The sequence below is a fragment of the Mesoplodon bidens genome (assembly GCF_964165515.1).
Source record: "Mesoplodon bidens genome assembly, chromosome: 15".
NCBI classification, from domain to species: domain Eukaryota; kingdom Metazoa; phylum Chordata; class Mammalia; order Artiodactyla; family Ziphiidae; genus Mesoplodon; species Mesoplodon bidens.
Genome location: NC_138171.1, coordinates 50,233,916 through 50,253,628, shown reverse-complemented (window position 1 = coordinate 50,253,628; position 19,713 = coordinate 50,233,916). Strand labels below are relative to the sequence as shown.

At 39.1% G+C, this 19,713-nt stretch overlaps 1 protein-coding gene across 1 annotated transcript in view; it reads left to right on the top strand.

Moving 5' to 3' along the window:
- Positions 1-19,713, top strand: part of MOSMO (modulator of smoothened) — a 59,825-nt gene that overhangs the window by 150 nt on the left and 39,962 nt on the right. The window lies entirely within an intron of this gene.

Sequence of the window (19,713 nt, the reverse complement as noted above, 5' to 3'; positions counted from 1 at the left end):
ACTGGCTGAGGGCGAAGGGAGGGGAAGGTAGACCCGGCTGAGGAGAAGACCGGGCTGGAGGGTGCGAGGCGGAGGCCGGCCTGAGGAGAAGGGGGCGGAGAGGCGATCCGGGCTGCCGGGCCGGGTGGCCGAGGGGCAGAGGGGATGGCGAAGGGGACGCGCGGGTCGCTAGCGGGACCCCCGGGCGGAGGGGAGCTGCGCCCCAGGCTGAGTGCAAAGTGGCGGAGGGACGAGGAGACCTGGGCAGGGCTGGCGGTCCTGGACCGGGGAGGGAGAGTGAGGGGAGACAGCCGGCGACCTGAGAGACCGTGGAGGAACGAGCTTAGTCCTGGACTTAAACAAACAAACAAAACTCAATGTGGGAGACGGGAGGAAACTGAGGCGCACTGTGAAGGAATTAGAAACCCGCCAGGGAGGCTGGGGCCGGGGGCGAGGCAGCCTATGGAGTGTGAGAGTCACCCGAGAGCTGATAGTCGATGAGAAACCAAGAGGAGTCGGGTCCGACCGCGGACGTCCCCCCACCCCTCCCCAGGAAGCGGCGTCCGGGGGAGAGGTCCGGGCGGGGCCGGGTTCATGGTGCCGGGAGCTGTGGTGCCGGTGGAGGGCGCCGGATGAGAGCCCCCTGCCCGCGCCCCCGCCCAGCCCCTGCCCACTTGGCAGTGTTTGAGATGCATGTGGCTTCCGAGTTTCCCTTTGACGTCTGTGTGGTTATAATTTTGCTTTATTTTAGGCCCCGGAGCTGTAATAACCTTAATAATAAACTTCATTTTATGGAGCATCTTTCGTTCCAGCGCATCACAAAACGCTTTAGCGATCCTAATAGTAGTGTCAAAATTAAATAACACATTAGAGTTGCAGGCAGCCCAGTAGCAGTGCCTGCTGTAACACCACGGAGCTGTGGGCAGCAGAGACAAGGTGGTGCCCTCAGGAAAGAGGCAGGCATCTTTCTGAAGGGTATCCTACGTGAATGCCCTTGCACAATTTTTCTCAGCTCGGGCCACCCTCCCCCCTCCCCCACACACACTCACTCACACTCACCCAGACCTGTGAGACCAAACCTTTAATTAATGTAACAGCGCCAGGAGAGCTGATGGGAATGAAGGAATGAGCTTGTTTTCTAACTGCTTGTTCAGTGCAGATGAAGGGAATAATGGGGGGTGAGAATGTCAGACTCCCTCCATGAATAATTTGTTGTAAGAATGTATCACTATGCTGTCAAACTTACTTCTTAAGTATTACTTGTGGTTCTGTATTTATCCTGCAATATTTTTAGCCCTTAAAAAAAGCTGTGGCTGGGACATTTGTTGCTTCCTCCTCCATTCTCTCCCCCATCTAGACCTAGTAACACAAAATCATGCCATCAGATTTACTGGTTATTAAAATAACACTCTAAAAACTTCTGCTCCTTTTCTTGCCTATATAGTCTTAGCAGAGCTCTTAATTGTAAAGCATATATGATTGTTATGTGACCCTGTAGAGGTGTTAGTTAATGCTACAGTGGTAATATTGCAATATATAAATGTATCAAACACTTTGTGCACCTTAAACATACACAATGTTATATGTTAATTATATCTCAGTTTTTTAAACTGTAAAGCATATAAAGAAAATATCAGTGATTTAGAATTTGGTGAAACTATGGGCTTTGTTTCTGAAAATGCTGGTGATGTCAGTGTTAGTACTAGTTTGTAGTTATATGTGTGATGTCCAGTTCATGACCTGTTGTTGTTTTTATCCTGATTATGTGTGCAATGACTCCTTTTATGAGACTTTCTTTGAGACTTAACATACTTAGGGGCAGAGAGGTTCACTGTTCTAGCAGATCTGTTTTTGTAAAGAAGTTTCAAGTGGAATCCCAATGTATAAAATAGACTAAATGTCCATGGGAAAGGTAGAGTTGAGAGAGGGAAGAGAGAGATAAGTAATAGCGTAACGTTCCTGAGATGTTATGCTCTATTATATTTAAAAGAAAGCAAGAATAGGGTGAATACAACTCCTTCAAATTAGGCAAAGTCATCTGCTGTGAGTTGCCTTTGGAGATGGGAGGGACAGAAGTCCAAGGTTTGAAAGAAGTAGAAAATGTTTGAAATAAATAAATAGTTGTGAGAGAAAGCATGCCAACCAGAGACAGTAGGATTATCTAGCAGTGTGGACACTTCATTGAAGTCAGTGGTCATGAACATACAGTGTGATAACGGATCTGCTTTGTTGACTGTCTCTGGTAGTGCTCAGCTACTTTGTCACCAGTGTGTGGTGAAAGCCAATAGAAGGCTTCATTCAGGGTTGGGATTTGCCAGATACATGCAACAGAATAACAGAGGAGCAAAGGTGTTTAGGGTGTTAGTCAACATATTGTAATGATGGCTCATGAAATCTTAGCTGGATAAAGAGTGTAAGTGAAAAAGGAAAAAGCCGGTATATTGAATAGCAGTTGGTATATGGTCAGTGGAATAGTTGACCCGGGCCCAATGGAGCTGAAGACTTGACTGGGAGTGATTGATACAGCAGAATGGAAGGGCAGGGCATTGTGGGCACAAGGTCCAGAGTGTGACAGTGGTGATGCGCGGCTGAAGTGGCGTGAAGGCAGTGATTTTTTTTTCTAACAGTTGCCCTTGCCATCTCAAGATACCCTTCAGTTAAATATTCTGTGGCTAGAAAGAGGAATAGGAGGAGATAGTAAGAACAGGGGGAAATTTTTCAAAATCGTATCTAACCCGTTTTTTTTTGTTTGTTTTGTTTTGTTTTGTTTTTTGGCCTAACCACTGTACTGGCAGGGAATTCCCTAACCCGTATTTCTTATGGCTAAATATGTCAGACAATAAGCCCCCCAAAATGTAAAATACATGAGATGGTATGGTATGTTCCTTTGTTCACTCTTGTGCTTTTGCACTGTGATAAGATGCACCTGAACTTTGCCTAGTGTTTGAGCTTGTATCCTCACTGTACACTTTTACCTGGACAGATCCAGTCTTGAGTTAAAAAAAAAAAAAAATCAGTGCAGAGTTATACTTTCCAAATCAATGAAAATTTACAGGAAGTTCAGTTAAGATCTCAGAGGTGACAGGACTAGCTTTATGCTAAGATCTGCATAAAAGTGACTTCACCTGGTAGCAAAAAGTTAATGCGTTGATTCCCTTTGGTGCATTATACATTGTACAAAAGTCTTGATTGTGATGTTTTTACTGCAGTTTTTTAAATGAACAAAATATATTTCAAAAATAGAACTCCTGGAGCCTGAAAAGTTCTGTAGAATATAGTTTGAAAACCACTGCAGTAAACTAGTAAGGGAAAGTTTAGGATTCAGATCCAGACTTTATCACTTACTAACTCTGTTACTTTGGAAAAGTTACCTAGCCTCTCTCCTTATAGTTCCCCTTCTGTAAAATAAGGGTAATAATAGTATCCATCTCAATGGGTTGTTGTGATGATTGAGTTAATCCATGTAAAACATTTAGAACAGTGACCTGACACATAGGAAGTGCTCAGTAAAAGTTAGATATTGTTATATTGCTGTTCTAGTTTATAACAGGTGTCAGAATCCCAATTTTGAAACTAAAGCTCAGAACTTATTACTGTGAGAACTGACACAGTTTCTTTATTAGATGTTCTTGGAAATGAAGAAACATCAAGAATAATATAGCCAGGCTTAGTGTAAGTCAGATAAATTTGTCTTCCCTCTTGGCTTTGGACTTCTCCATCATTGTTTCTCCTCTTTCAGTCTCTCATCTCCATGTTCTAGTGTCTCTACTCCTCAGCTTCTACTTGAACTGCCACAAAAGGAAATGAAATATCCCAAAACAAAAAGCTGAGTAGAAGAACTTCCTAAAATCCCAACTAATAAACTATATTTCCATAAGATTATGGACCGTGCTTCATACCGGCAGTTTTTATAGTATTGGCCCAAATACAGAGAAAGCATGTTCCTTTAATTTTCATCTGTGTGTGATAGCATTTCCTGAGTTTGTTCTAATAGCTTGCAGATTATGCACAAACTTTTAAAGCTATAATGACTGCCACCTTATTTATTTATTTTTTTCCTTTCATTCTTTTTAAAATTGTTTAGATTGGATGTTAGGGTGTTTAAGGAGTCTCAATAACACCCTCTTCCCTACTTATATTCTGAACTAATTGAGAAAAAAAAGAATAAGATAATTAGGAGCCAAAATATTATTTATTATTGCTAAAGAGGATATTGGAGAATGTGGCTTATATCCTTGGACAAGTCGCTTCCTCTTACTGGGCCTCAAAATTGAACAGACTTAACTGTCCAATCCCAGGCAGGACTTGGGACCTGCCCTATAAGACTTCCAGCATGAAAGAACAGAAGAGATGAATGCTCCCTTTAGGCAACTTGCTCCCAAGGGCAAAAAGTTGGACCACTTATGCCCAGTTTTTTCTCCTGAACTGTCAGTCAGATGAAGTCATTCCTCCTGATCTGAGAAGGATTGAGTGAGGGGACACAGATAAACTAAGATATTCTAACAACCACACCTCTACCCCGCCCCTCATGGACAGAAACATCTGAAATGGGAAAAAAGCATTACCTGGTTGAAACCCAGGATATGGCTGGCATTTTGCAAGGAAGAATTTTCTTTTTCCTCAAGTACAAAGACTGGCAGATGCTTGGGGAAATAAAAGACTTTGTGGGGAGGGTTTCATTTCCCATTCTGTTACTCACTACTCTCTCCACAGGAAATGCTGGTAAACCACAGATGGGGACTGTGGCCTTGACATCTATCACATAAGAGTTCAAGATCTTTAGGTAGACCCTAGCCTACAAGTTGGGAGTCTTTGGTTTAAAACATTAAAATTACCAGCTTCCCAAGCAGACCCGTTTATTAAATACTAGAAAATTATTAAATAATAAGCCCTTTCTCCTGAATTGTGACAACTTCAGTAATCACAAAGTTGGTTTGGTGTGAAGGAGCTCTGTAACATCAGTTGTTAAACAAACAAACCTATCTATAACTTTGTCTTGTTAATCATCTTGGACATGACTTACAGAGAAGGACAGAATTGGGTTACCTAAGAGGGCAAAAATCTTGAGATTGTGCTTTTCTTTAATTTAAAAAGCATTAACAAAACTTTTTCAATGGCTTTTGAGTCTTTTTCCAGTAAATTTCTTTTTTAAAAACAGCTTTATTGAGATATAATTCACATAACCATAAAATTCACATAACCATAATTCACATAACCATAAAATTCACCTATTTAAAGTGTACGATGCAGTGGCTTTTAGTTTATTCATAAAGTTGTGCCACCATCACCACAGTCAATTTTAGAATATTCTCAGTACTCCAAAAAGAAACCCCAGATGCTGTAGCCATCACCCTCCACCTTCCTGGTTCTTAGGCAGTCTGCTTTCTGTCTTGGTAGATTTGCCTATTCTAGACATTTCATATAAATGGAGTCATACAATGTGTGGTCTTTTGTGATTGGCTTCTTTCACTTAGCATAACATTTTCAGGGTTTATCCATATTATAGCAAGTATCAGCAGTTCATTTCTTCTTATTGCCAAATAGTGTGGTATATCCCCATTTATTTATCTATTCATCAGTTGATGGAAATTTGGGCCAGTAAATTTCTTTGCCTTCCAAGAATAACATTTCTTCATAATGGTAAAGAGGTATAAAATTTTTTCCTTGTGTTTTTTTTTTTTAATGGAAGATTTTTTTTTTTTTTTTTGGCTGCATTGGGTCTTTGTTGCTGTGCGGGGCTACTCTTCATTGCGGTGTGCAGGCTTCTCATTGCGGTGGCTTCTCTTGTTGCAGAGCATGGGCTCTAGGAGCGTGGGCTTCAGTAGTTGTGGCACGCGGGCTCAGTAGTTGTGGCTCACAGGCTCAGTAGTTGTGGCACATGGGCTTAGTTGCCCCGTGGCGTGTGGGATCTTCCCTGACCAGGGCTCGGGCCCATGTCCCCTGCATTGGCATGTGGATTCTTAACCACTGCACCACCAGGGAAGTCCTCCTTGGTTTTTTAAAAAGTAACATTATCAGTATTATTTATTTCAACATATCAAATAAGAACTTTGAATAAAAATTCGAAGACTCACAGCTAGAGAGAGAAAACCCGCATGCCACAACTAGAGAGAAGCCCTTGCACTGCAACGAACAGACCACGCACCACAACGAAAGATCCTGCATGCCTCAAGAAAGGTCCCATGTGCCACAACTAAGACCCAATTCAGCCAAAAAGAACCCCCCAAATCAAAGGCCAGTCTTTTTACAGTGTTCACAGGTCATACTTGAAACTTGAAATCATTTATAATACTGTGAATTTCACAGCATAGGCCAGATTTTCCAATATGAGATTATATTTCCTGAACAAAGCATTTATTCCCTTTACAACCTTAGTTCCAGAAAGCCTCTGCTTTTACCATTATCAACAGAGATGTAGCCACTTCAGGATGAAGGGTGTAAGCTAGTTGGCCTAAAAGTTTTGGAGAAGGGGAATTTGGGACCAAGAACATGAACAGAAGCCATGAGAGAATGGAAAAATCTAAGAGGAAGGAAATTCCGAAAAAGATATTACAGAATGTTGACTGCCGTTGCATTTATTAGACGCAACCAGACTTGTTGAATTTTTCCTCACTCGACTGCCTGAGCCCCTTTCAAAGCTGGCATAGTAAGAGTCATATACGTCAGTCCTCCACTGTTCAGCTTAGTATGTCCTAAAATAGTGTTGTTGTTTAACCCCTTTCCTCATAAATATTGAGTTTGTATTGGAGTTGCAGTGTAGTAAAATGGTCCTATGGGTCAGGACCCATAGGAGTCAGACATATCTAGATTTGATTCTTGGATTCCCTTTTTATGAGTTTTATGATTTGGGGCATGTAATTTGATTTCTCAGCTGTAAAATGGGGATGATATATTTATCTCAAAGGATGCTTATGAGAAAATAAAATATGGCATATGAAGAATTAGCACATGATCTAATACATAGCAAATGCTCAAATATTAGTATTATTATATGAAAGATCAAAACATCTGAATTTAAAAATATTTCCCTTTTGTATTATTTGTGTTATTTATTTACTTATATCTTGCCTTGTTCTAAAAAAGATTTAAGGCAACACGATGTGTCTGTATTGAATGTTTCTGAAGTCCTACTTGGGGAGGGGAGGTCTCTGGGAAGACAGACTCTGAGGTCAATTGTAGTGGTGATATAAGCTTAATGGGATACACGTAAGTACCAAAAGCAAGGAATGCATTGGGTTTATATGTTCCTGGAACAGACTAAAGAGGTTTTCTAAGTGAAAGGCAGCCTGGCATAGTGGAAAGGGCTCACAGGTTTTGGGGCTAAATCAACATGTAGTCAAATCCCAGTCCCACTATTTGCTAGCCATGTAATTGATCTTAGACAAGTTGTCGTTAAGGGTTTTTTATTAATAAAAATTATATCATTCAGATGTACTTAATGCCTCTTGCAGTACTTGCAATTGTTGTGCAGGTTCAGACCCCAACTTTCTGTTCTTCTGTAGATTAGAGTAATATCTGCAGTGCACTGTGAAAATCATTTATTTCGTAAGTTTTTTTTTTTTTTTTTTGGCTGTGCTGGGTCTTCGTTGCTGAGTGGGGGCTTTCTCTAGTTGTGGTGAGTGGCAGGCTACTCTTCGTTGCGGTGCACGGGCTTCTCATTGCGGTGGCTTCTCTTGTTGCAGAGTACAGGCTCTAGGCGCATGGGCTCAGTAGTTGCGGTACATGGCCAGAAGTTATTTTTAAAGGAATATAGTGGTCTGTAAAGCTTTACAGTTGGAGTATAGAGAGTCAATTAGTCTCACCTCAAAGGCTGAAAATAAGTTTGAAATATATGAGATAGTTGTTTCTTAATAGAATAGTACAACTGAATAGCAAATAGTACAACTGTATAATAGCAAATAGTACAACTGAAAATTTAGTTTTTGTTTATGACATAAAATTTCTTCTAGTTGTCATTAACTTCTTCAATACAACTGTGAGTCTTTGAATTTTTTCATACCCCATTTCAACGCATACTTAAGCAGTGGGCCATATTACATAATCTTATAGGGGAAATTTAGACGTGTAGTAAAGTATTACTGTTTATGAAATTGTTATTATTGAATTATAAATAAGAGCTTAATCATGCAACCTGAATGGATAATTGTTTACATAGTGACTTTGTTTTATATCTTCTAAGTAACCCAAGGAATTAGGTTGTACAGTGACAGCAATGACAATGTATAGGTATAAATTTCATATTTACAACTTTGTCTATGATGATTTATGTAAACATGACATTCATATCTTTTTGGTTGTCAGAATGTTTTATTTTCAAGCTCTGAAATTACACATTTTTTCCCAAGTACTTTTTAGAATTCTTTGCCCAACTAGCAGCTAGCTGCTGAAAAGTTTGATACTTACAAAACCTGGTCCACTGGTAACAACAGATTGGGGGTAGTGGCAACATTATTTTATTCTTTATTGACTGTAGACTGATGAAAAAATAATGTTTAGGAAAGCTATTGTTGAAATACTAGAGAGGTTAGATAAGAGCATGAGGGAACCTAAGGATCCTTAAAAATCAAGGTATCTAAAAGTAAATATCTGGATTAAAATCACTTTTCAATAATATACCTCTGTAAACTTTACTATGTATTCTCTCATTAGCTGTAAATTACAGCTAAATTACATATCCTTACTGAGTATGACATGGGCAAGTAGAACGCGGTAGTCCTTTGGGATTTATTGCCTTAGAGTTGACAAAATAAAGATTTGGGTGTTGCTATCAATGATACTTACATGTATTTATGAGTATATATAAACCAGCAAGTATAATTTGCTTACATGAAGTTTCAGTATATGACTTCAGTTTTGAAGCAAACATTTCTTTGAATTGCTGAATTTTTTTTTTAATTGGGAGGAAAAGACTGCACTTTTTATGTCTCTTTATACTAGCTTTGCTATAAATAAAAGGTCACATTTGGTATTTTGACACTTGCTGTTGTGTATATTGAGCAAAAAGGCAGCTGCTGACTTTTAATATAGATCTGTTCAACCAGCGACCATATACTGCTATCGTTAGAGATTTAAAAAGAGTAAAGAAAATGCAGTTGGTTGGGTCAAGTAAGAAAATGGGAGAGGAGAATTTCACTAGGTCTCCCCACTTGTGGTCTATTCACAGTAAGTTATTCACATGGAACATTATTGGGTCTACTTTCAGCTATAATAATAGAAATTTTTTTCAAAAATAGATAGGACATGTTCAAATTAAGGCAGAGATTTCCAAAGCCATTTCATTTATATGACCATTTCATTTATAAAGTACCATGCGTTTTAATAAAATAAATCTTTAATTTACTATGAGTATTCTGTAAATCTAACCGTAGATATTTCGTATACCACTGTACTTTATTCCAGACAGTCTCACAACAGATGCTTATTAAGGTATGTGTGGTCTGTAAGGAACTGTACTAAATATTCTGAGGGATTGCATTTAAGCAAATGAAAAAGTATTTTATCCTTGAGGAACCTGTACTGTGTTTGGGAAGATAAAGTTATATACATATGAAATAAGTGTCATAGGTGATGAAACTACTTTCTGCCCAGGTGGTTGAGGAGGAGGTAGAATTTGAGCTTAATAGATTATACATTTAATGATGCGTATTTATGAAACTCAATTCTTTCTTTTTTTTTTTTTTTTTTTTTTTTGGCCGCGTCGTGCGGCACGTGGGATCTTAGTGCCCCGAGCAGGGATCGAACGCATGCCCGCTGCATTGGGAGTACGGAGTCTTAACCACTGGACCGTCAGGGAAGTACCAATGATGGTATTTAAATAATTAGGAAGACTTGGGCAGTGCTTGAAAGTGGAATGGCGTGAGTAAACGTATATAGAAGACAGGGAAATTTCCATTTCAGTTCATTTCTATACATCGCTGCTAAATTTATCTTTCTAAAGGATAAGGATAGTAATAATTGCAAATACTTATATAGCATTTACTTTATGACAGATACTTTTCTAGGCACTTTACATGTATGAACTAATTTAATCCTCACAGCATCCCTAAGTGCTGTTATTAGCCCCACAGAGATATAGAGAAATTAAGTAACTTGCCCAAGGTCACATAGCTGGTAAGTGGAAGAGCTGAGATTTGAATCCAGGAACTCTAGCTCCAGAGTCCTGGCTCTTAACCACTGCATATGCTTGAAACAGAAACCTTCAGTGACTCTTCATCTGCCATAGCACAGAAGGCACTCGCTCAAGGATCTTCACAATACAGCTCTTGCTTACCTTTCCAGCCTTAGATCCTACCTTTTCCCTATGTGGATCTACATTCCAGCCCCTCTGTATTACTTTAGGTTTCCTAAATACAATCTATAGTCTCATCTCTAAATCTTTGCTTATGTTGTTTATTCTCAGTCTGAAATGCCCTCTCACTCTTTGCAGTTCCTGTTGTATCAGCGTCCTACCCATCCTCCAAGCATGTGTCAACTGCTGTCTTCATAAAAACCTTTTTTGATCCCCTACCTAAAGTGATTTTTCCCTCTTGCATGTTTTTCATGGTAGCATATCCATATCATGGTTATATGTGTGTTACTTGCCCTGTTTTCTAGTGTAGATTTTTTTAAAATAAATTTATTTATTTTCGGCCACGTTGGGTCTTTGTTGCTGCGCACAGGCTTTCTCTAGTTGCAGTGAGTGGGGGCTTCTTACTGTGGTGGCTTCTCTTGTTGTGGAGTACGGGCTTTAGGCGCAGGCTTCAGTAGTTGTGGTGCACGGGCTTAGTTGCTGCATGGTATGTGGGGTCTTCCTTGACCAGGGCTCAAACCCGTGTCCCCTGCATTGGCAGGCAGATTCCTAACCACTGCGCCACCAGGGAAGTCCCTCTAATGTAGATTTTTTTTTTTTTTTTTTTGCGGTACGCGGGCCTCTCCCGTTGCGGAGCACAGGCTCCGGACGCGCAGGCTCAGCGGCCATAGCTCACGGGCCCAGCCGCTCCGCGGCATGTGGGATCCTCCAGGACCAGGGCACAAACCCGCGTCCCCTGCATCGGCAGGCGGACTCTCAACCACTGCGCTACCAGGGAAGCCCTAATGTAGACTTTTAAAGTTCCTTAAGAATAGGGCATAAAATTTATTGGTCTCCGTACCTTAGGTAGCACTCACACCAAGCTTGCACATGGCAGGAAAGAGGAAGTGTTATGGTTGACACTAAGATTTTGAACCTGGAGTAGGGAATAGAGCTGGGAACTTTGGAGAGTGAGCTGCTTTAAGGGCAAAAGTGATGATTTTGGTTTAGACGTTAATGTTTGAAGTGAGAGTAGAATTCGAATATCAAAGCAGAAAGGAGCTAGTCAGGAAAGAGGACTATTTGGCATTCCTAGTTGTCTTATTTTCACAAACACAATACTTACATTGCTGCATATGCCAAATTTTTGTTCAATAACTGCATGTCCACAAAATTCATTCTTAATTTTTTTGACAGATTATCAGTTGGTTTTTATTTTGGAAAGTAAGGTCCAGCAACCATCTAGTTATTCCCAACTTTGAAAAGATATTATAAGATGAAAGTTAATTTGTAGGTTGATTAGTTGATTCTCTGGGTCAATACAGAAATTAGATTCCTAAGCAAGTCTGTAAGGCCATGTTATAACTGAAACATTTACTTCTGCATCAAGAAAAAAATAGTAGAAAACAATACAGTTGTATTACTAATAAATAGCTTTTAAAAAGTTAAAAAGGAATAAGAAATGGTGGCTTATTTCTCTGATCCTTTAATTTGTCAGTTTGACTTTAAAACTTACGGCATTTCTTCTGTGTGATATAGGTGCTTCACTGAGATTCTTCTTACATTTGTCAACAATATTTTGGGTCATTTTTTTACTTACAAATTGCCCTGTCAAAGGAAGAAAAAGGACTTACAGAAAATGTATGTTTAAGAGATTTCCTGAAGTGGAATAACCTGAGATATAATTAACTCAGTGGAGATGAGGAAGATTGGTATGAGTGCATGAATGTGCATGTGATTGATATGTATGGTGCGTGATGGTGGTGAGTGGATGTGGGGAAGGTAAGGAACTTGTAATGGATAAATGATCTCTCCATGGGGAAGCAAAGTGATACAGAATAGGCTAGATCCAATGCTCCTCATTCAACCCCCATGGGAGGGGCCGTGAGTCCTGGCTAGTATGGTTACTGTTTGTTGAGGGGCCCTGTGAATGGATGGAAGGAGGAGGAAAACAGTATTTTATATGCCAATTGGGGTACAAAATCGTACAAATTAAGTATTTTTAACTTGAGGAGTACCTCTATTGAAACTTGGCTTCTAGTTTGCTGTAGATGTTTTGTTTGTGCTTGAAAAATTACTTAAATGTTTATTCTTTATTTTTCCCAACCAAAAAATAGTTCTGTGTTCCTCCTTCACCCTCATGAATCCCATCTCTTGATTTAAAATAAAAGTGGGTATATATGATACATTGAATTCTTAGAAAATTATTTTATTAAGAAAGTTATAGTGAAAGGAGTATGGGGATGAAGCCAAGATTCAGTTCAAATTCTAGCTCTGCCATTTCCCAACTATGTGGCTTTGGACTTGTTATTTGGCCTCTGAGCTTTAGTTTCCTCATCTATAAATGGGGATAATACCTCTTACCTTGCAAAGTGGCTGTACAAATCAAAGTTAATATACCTGAAACACCTACCACAGTACAGGCACCTATGATAGATAGCTGTTGTTAAGCAACTAAATGGATTAATCTGTTATCACATTGTGATACATAAAATATAATGTTGCAGTTGGCTATTTGCCTATCATATTGTCACCAAAGGCAATCTGATTTTTTTAAAAAAATATTTACTTATTTATTTTTGGCTGCATTGGGTCTTCGTTGCTGCACACGGGCTTTCTCTAGTTGCAGCGGGCAGGGGCTACTCTTCGTTGCGGTGTGCAGGCTTCTCATCATGGTGGCTTCTCTTGTTGTGGAGCGCGGGCTCTGGGTGTGCAGGCTTCAGTAGTGTGGCACGTGGGCTCAGTAGCTGTGGCACATGAGCTTAGTTGCTCGGTGGCACGTGGGATCTTCCCGGACCAGGGCTCGAACCCGTGTCCCCTGCATTGGCAGGTGGATTCTTAACCACTGTGCCACCACGGAAGTCCTGATTTTTTTTTAAACTAGGGTGTATCACTGTGTTAGACCTGGTTGACCCTACCATTTTTACCATACACGCTGTATGATGCCCCTGATGCTTAACCTGGATTGCTGCCTTCTTCCACCTTAGTGCACTAAGAAAAAAGTACCAGGAAGCCTATTTAAATGTTTTTATACAAGTTCTGTTCTGCATATCAAAGGTAACATGTATTTGGGGATTTTCCAGTAATGATGACATATTATACTAAACCATTAATATTCTGTCAACCTTCTTACTCCAGCTAACATTTGCTAAGTGGGTTATGGATGTAGTCTGCCGTCCTAAAGTAGATTTCTCCCTAACCAGCTAAGTATATAAGTCATGACCCCAACTTCATTAGTTGAAGTCAGTAACCAAGTATAAAGGGTTCTAAAAGTAAAGGGTGATTGATAATCACAGGTAGCCTATGAGATAATTTTTTTTTTTTTTTTTTTGCGGTATGTGGGCCTCTCACTGTTGTGGCCTCTCCCGTTGCGGAGCACAGGCTCCGGACGCACAGGCCCAGCGGCCATGGCTCACGGGCCCAGCCGCTCTGCGGCATGTGGGATCTTCCACAGACCGGGGCACGAACCCGTTTCCCCTGCATCGGCAGGCGGACTCTCAACCACTGCGCCACCAGGGAAGCCCAAGCCTATAAGATAATTTGTTACAGTCCTATTCATTTGCTTATTATGAGCATAAAATGAGAAACTCTTTATATTTTCTTATCCTGTAGATAAAATGATTACTTTGAGAGGTTAAAGTTTTAAAATCATTAATTGAATCACTTAAAAAACCATAGCAATGAATCTTATTTAAAACAGATGTAGACAGTCATGTTAGATCACCTTTAGGACTCCCACTCTCAGTAACATTTAACGTGTTAGGATCAGAAGACAAACTCATGTATGTTGAAGTGTCGCTGATATAGGAGTAACCCCCAGAGCTTTAGAGGACTATTTCTAGTATCTGCCTACTAACCATCCAGTAGGTAGCTATCATCCATCAACCATTTACAATCACACCAGTAGCCGGTAAGATGTCTGCTTTAAGTGGACCACCCTGTATTTAAGATTTCATTTTATTTTATTGTTTTGACTTTTCAAGTTTTATTTTATTTTAAAATTTTTATTGGAGTATAGTTGATTTACAATGTTGTGTTAGTTTCTGCTGTACGGCAAAGTGAATCAGTTATACATACACATATATCTACTCTTTGTTTAGATTCTTTTCCCATATAGGTCATTACAGAGTATTGAGTAGAGTTCCCTGTGCTATACAGTAGGTCCTTACTAGTTATCTATTTTATATATAGTAGTGTATATATGTCAATCCCAGTCTCCCAATTTATCCCTCCCCCTTTAAGATTTTAATTAATGTTATTGTGAATGTCTTCAGAGTTATCAGGGGGGTTGGGTGCATTATGGGCTTTCCCTACTGTGCTATTTCTTTTATTTATTTTTATTTTTAATTTTTACCTCTATAAATTGTTGGCCGGTGCTTTTGTTCTCTTTGTTAGCCTAGAGTTAACAAAAATACTTTATCCCTCATATATCGCCTCCTACTGCCCTCTGCCCTCCCTCTTTAGGAACTTGATGTGGCAGATCCCCAACTTGACTTCAAACAGTTCACACCCAGGTGAAAAAGGTCTGGCTTGCAAATGTCATCAGCCATCCCAAATGGTCAGGACACTGGTGCAGTTCCCACTAACTTTTTGTATCCCCTTAGATATCACCCAAAGCCCTCTACTGTGGTTGGGGCTCCAATCTTCTGAGCTTGGGGTTTTTCTGAGTTAAAAAACTAAAAAGGAAAATCCAGCCACTTCTCTGAGGAAGAGGACTGTCTTTTAACTGTATTATTATAAGCAACATAGGCACTTGCTCCTTTTCTGTGAACTTATTCTCTTCTACATTCCAGAAATTCTTTAGTGATTCTGTTTTGTTGTTGACATTTTCCCATGCTGTTATAGAATTTTTCTACATATATATTGCTTGGGTCATTTCAGTGGGATTTGGAGAAGGAAGGAGAGCAAATTGATTCACTTCATCTCCCAAAGGTGTTTAATAAATGTTAATTGAATGAGAGAAATCAAAAGAGATTTAGTCCATATTTGCTTATCTTTTTTTTTTTTTTTTTTTTTTTTTTTTTGCGGTACGCGGGCCTCTCACTGTTGTGGCCTCTCCCGTTGCGGAGCACAGGCTCCGGACACGCAGGCTCAGTGGCCATGGCTCATCCTAACTGCTCCGCGGCATGTGGGATCTTCCCGGACCGGGGCACGAACCCGTGTCCCCTGCATCGGCAGGCGGACTCTCAACCACTGCGCCACCAGGGAAGCCCATATTTGCTTATCTTTTAAATTTTTATTAATAATGGGAAAAGTTGTGATACAGTAATTTTCCTAAGTCACACTTTTTTTTTAAGGTAAGCCAGAAAAGGTTTAAATTCTATAGTCCCCATATGGCAAGAACATCTGTGTGACTGGTTAGAATGCAGGAGACATTATAGTTAAGTGGCTAATAACACAGACTCTGGAGTCTGGATTCAAATTCTACCTGTACCACTTGCTAGCAGCATGATCTTGGCCGACATACTTCAGAGGTCTCTTTGAAGGTTAAAACATTCATGTATATAAAACAGTGCTTGGCACATAGCACTGTGTGTCAACTAAAATTAATGGGACTAACTTTTGAAGATTCTTTGCTATAATCTTTTCAGTAGCCATAGGCAGTTATCTTAAAATTGATCATAAATGCTATGTAGTTTTAGGTTATAGATATAAACGTCACCATACCAGAATATAGATTCTAGCCCGTGGACAAATGGTCAAATTTTTACCCTATATAAAGAATAGTACCACTACTGTAATGAAGGGCAAAGAGGAAGCTTTGCTTGAACCACATATGTGTGTCACATATTCAAAAAAATAAATTAAAAATGATAGCAAGAAAGTAAATCCTAGTATTGAATACAAATTGAAACCAGTGAGCCTGACTATATGTCAAATTGATAATGTAACTATCAAGGAAAAAAGAATTAAGTAACTTTTGAACATAGTGCTTTCTTAATAGTATATAGCCTAAGGGCAAAGAGACCAGCAAAGAAATATTGAACTTAGCAAACCCCCTACAGTAGCTCTTCACAAGAAATGTTATTCCCATTTTGCTGACGAAGAAGCATATTTAGAGAAGGATTTGCTTGGCATCATTTAATTAGGTGGTAGACCTGGATTTAAAAGCCCATGCTCTGTTCTTTATACCGCACTACTTTAAAAATTTTATTTATTTATTTATTTTTATTATTTTTATTTTTTGTGCAGTACGTGGGCCTCACTGTTGTGGCCTCTCCTGTTGCGGAGCACAGGCTCCGGACGCGCAGGCTCAGCGGCCATTGCTCACGGGCCCAGCCGCTCCGCGGCATGTGGGATCTTCCCGGACCAGGGCACGAACCCGTGTCCCCTGCATCGGCAGGCAGACTCTCAACCACTGCACCACCAGGGAAGCCCTACTTTTTTTATTTTTATAGCGTGCTGTTCAGGTGAGTCCCTGGTTTCTTTAGTACCTCCCTTTTCTTGGCATCATCTGTAATATTAGTCAGAACCCCATTTTCAAGAGCTTCCTAACCTCTCGCATCTCTTTTCCTTCAAGAATTTCATTCCGTGCAATCATGCCTACCTTTTTGAAATCTGCCTTCCTAAATTAAAGGGTATGTGACACTTCCCACCCTTTTCTTTATGAATTAGGGTGGCCTGACAGATCTTTCTCTTGATTCTCATTCCTCCTACTTCACCAATAATTAGTTTCCTGCTGAATTATAGCTAGTGTCAAAGTCACAACTACTTACGGGCATAGTCTATTGATAACTGAGCCTGGAAGTTGTAAATGAGAGACCTGTCTTCTTAAAGACGTTTATCTATTTGTAATTTAACATATCTTTTGGGGATTTGGTGGTGAGACATAGTGGGGAGAGTGATAAAGAATGCAATTGTTGGACCTGCATTTTTTCCATGAGAGATAGTAGAAACAAGTATCACTTTATAAACTGTGATTTTGAAATGATTCATTCATTAAAGAAGGCAAACAAAAATAGCAATGAAACAAAGACATAATAACTGTTTGTTAAATGAACTCTGTCCTTTGAAAAGTGAATGATTAAGGGAGAAAATATGTAAATAACTTGAGTACACAAGCTGCTATTTGAGATTTTGCAGAGTAAAAATGATAGGAAGAATTAAACTGTACAAGAATTTAGTTGGATCTTGCTTGAAGTACTTCGTGTCATAAATCTCCAAACTTACTTTTTAAATAAATTACAGAATTTAAAGAACTTCTTGAATTAGCAGAATCAAAATAGAATTCAGTCTATTTTTTAATCACTCATGAATTACTATCTTTAAAGTGCATGGCTTTAAAATGTAATTTTAAATAATATACCAGAAAAATTGTCCAGAAGATCTAGGCCCAGAATTTCAATATAATTTTAAAAGGAAGTAAGGTTGGCAATCAGATTAATTTTTAAAAATTGCTTTTTATTAGAATTAAGAAAGTAAAATAGTGTTATAGTCTTTTATTGGATTAACTGAGTTTCTAAACACCTGGAGAAAATTAATTTAGTATTTCCTGTGCAAAGTTGTTTCTGGAGAATGTGCCATTGTCTGTGGAAACAGGGTTTATGAGACCTCTTTGTTGATGTTTCTAAGGTTTGGGTTTTTTGGTTTTTTTGTTTGTTTTTTTTTTTTGCGGTACGTGGGCCTCTCACTGTTGTGGCCTCTCCTGTTGCGGAGCACAGACTCCAGATGTGCAGGCTCAGTGGCCATGGCTCACGGGCCCAGCCGCTCCGCGGCATGTGGGATCTTCCCGGACCGGGGCACAAACCCATGTCCCCTGCATCGGCAGGCGGACTCTCAACCACTGTGCCACCAGGAAGCCCCTATGTTTCTAAGGTTTTAACTCTCTGGACAAACGTACAAAAAAATTAAACTGTTCTACCAAAATATTACTAAACAGTAAACTTTGAGCACCGTGTCGAATCAGAGCTTTTTCAAGCTGGTACCTATTCATTTAGCCTGTTATTCAGTTCCTTCATTTGTATTGTTTTGAGAATTAAATGAGCATATGTAAAACACTTAATAATACCATGAATGGCACTAAATAAGTGCCCAGAATATAGTGACAGCTATTATTATTTATCCTTTTTCCTCCTCCAGATTTATGAGTGATAGGGAAACAGAATTTATTTTGAGCACCCTTTATTCTAATGTCAAGGTTTTAAAGGAGAGTTTAGGACAAAACCAGAGTTTTCTGAACCCAAACACTTGAGATTCTGTTTGGGAAATGAGAAAGACAGATGCCAAATATCTACTCTACTTGTGCAGTGGCAAGAAGATTGAATTTCTAATTTGTTTCCTGCCTCAAGCCCTTGCCTTCAGTTCCTTTGTCTCAATATGAAAATTTCTGTATTCATTTGGAGATTCTTGTCTGACTGAAACAACAAAGAACAGTCTCCAGGAGTTTTAGTATGGCTAGCTAACCATAACTTTCTGGAAGAACATCTGGATGCAGTTTCAGCTTTTAAAGTCTATCATATTTTATGTCATTAAATTTCTGTAGTTCTAAATTATTGATTTCAGTTGTTCTCCTAGGTTGTGCCCATCCATTTTAAGAGCTGTATATCTTTTATGCTGAAAATACAAAGAATGTAGTTGACTATCAATAAAAATTATTATTATCAATTAAACTACTGGAGTTTTCCCTTCTTACCTCAGTTCCAGAATATAAGCATTACACCAAACACATACATGCATATACGTATATACCCATACATACAAATGTAATTTTCCTTTATTGTGATTACTCAATTGCTTTAAGTAGTAGAAGTTATGATATTTGTTTATTTATAATCATTTCAGCAATGTCATGGATAAGCTGCTGGTCCCTGGACTTTAAAGAGAAAGGATCCTGGACTTCCCTGGAGTTCCAGTGGTTAAGACTCCATGCTTCCAATGCAGGGGGTGCGGATCGGATCCCTGGTCAGGGAACGAAGATCCCACATGCCGCACAGCATGGCCAAAAAAAAGAGAGGATCCTAACGTCAGAAGCACATAATAATTAATACCTTGTAAATATCAGAAGGGTGTCTTAAACTTATTTCTAAAACAACTTTCTTTTAAATTGAAGTATAGTTGATTAGTCTCAGGTGTGCAGCATATTGATTCAGTATTTTACAGATTATATTCCATTAAAATTTATTATAAGATAATGGCTATAATTCCCTGTGCTATATAATACATCCTTGTTGTTTATGTATTTTGTACATAGCAGCTTATATTTCTTAATCCCATACCCTTCATTTGCCCCTCTCCCCTTTGGTAACCACTAGTTTTTCTATATCTGTGACTCTTTCCTTTCTTAATTACCTTTTACTATACTGAACCTCTTTCTTTTAGGAATTGTTATATATAAAACCTTCTCAGTCATATTTCCTTTAATTTTTCCTTTTCTAAAACCTTATTTTCCCAAAGGCGATAAATTATATATTTCGTTTTCTACATTTACATTCTGCTTAGCATTCCCTCACTATCGTATATGTGAATGA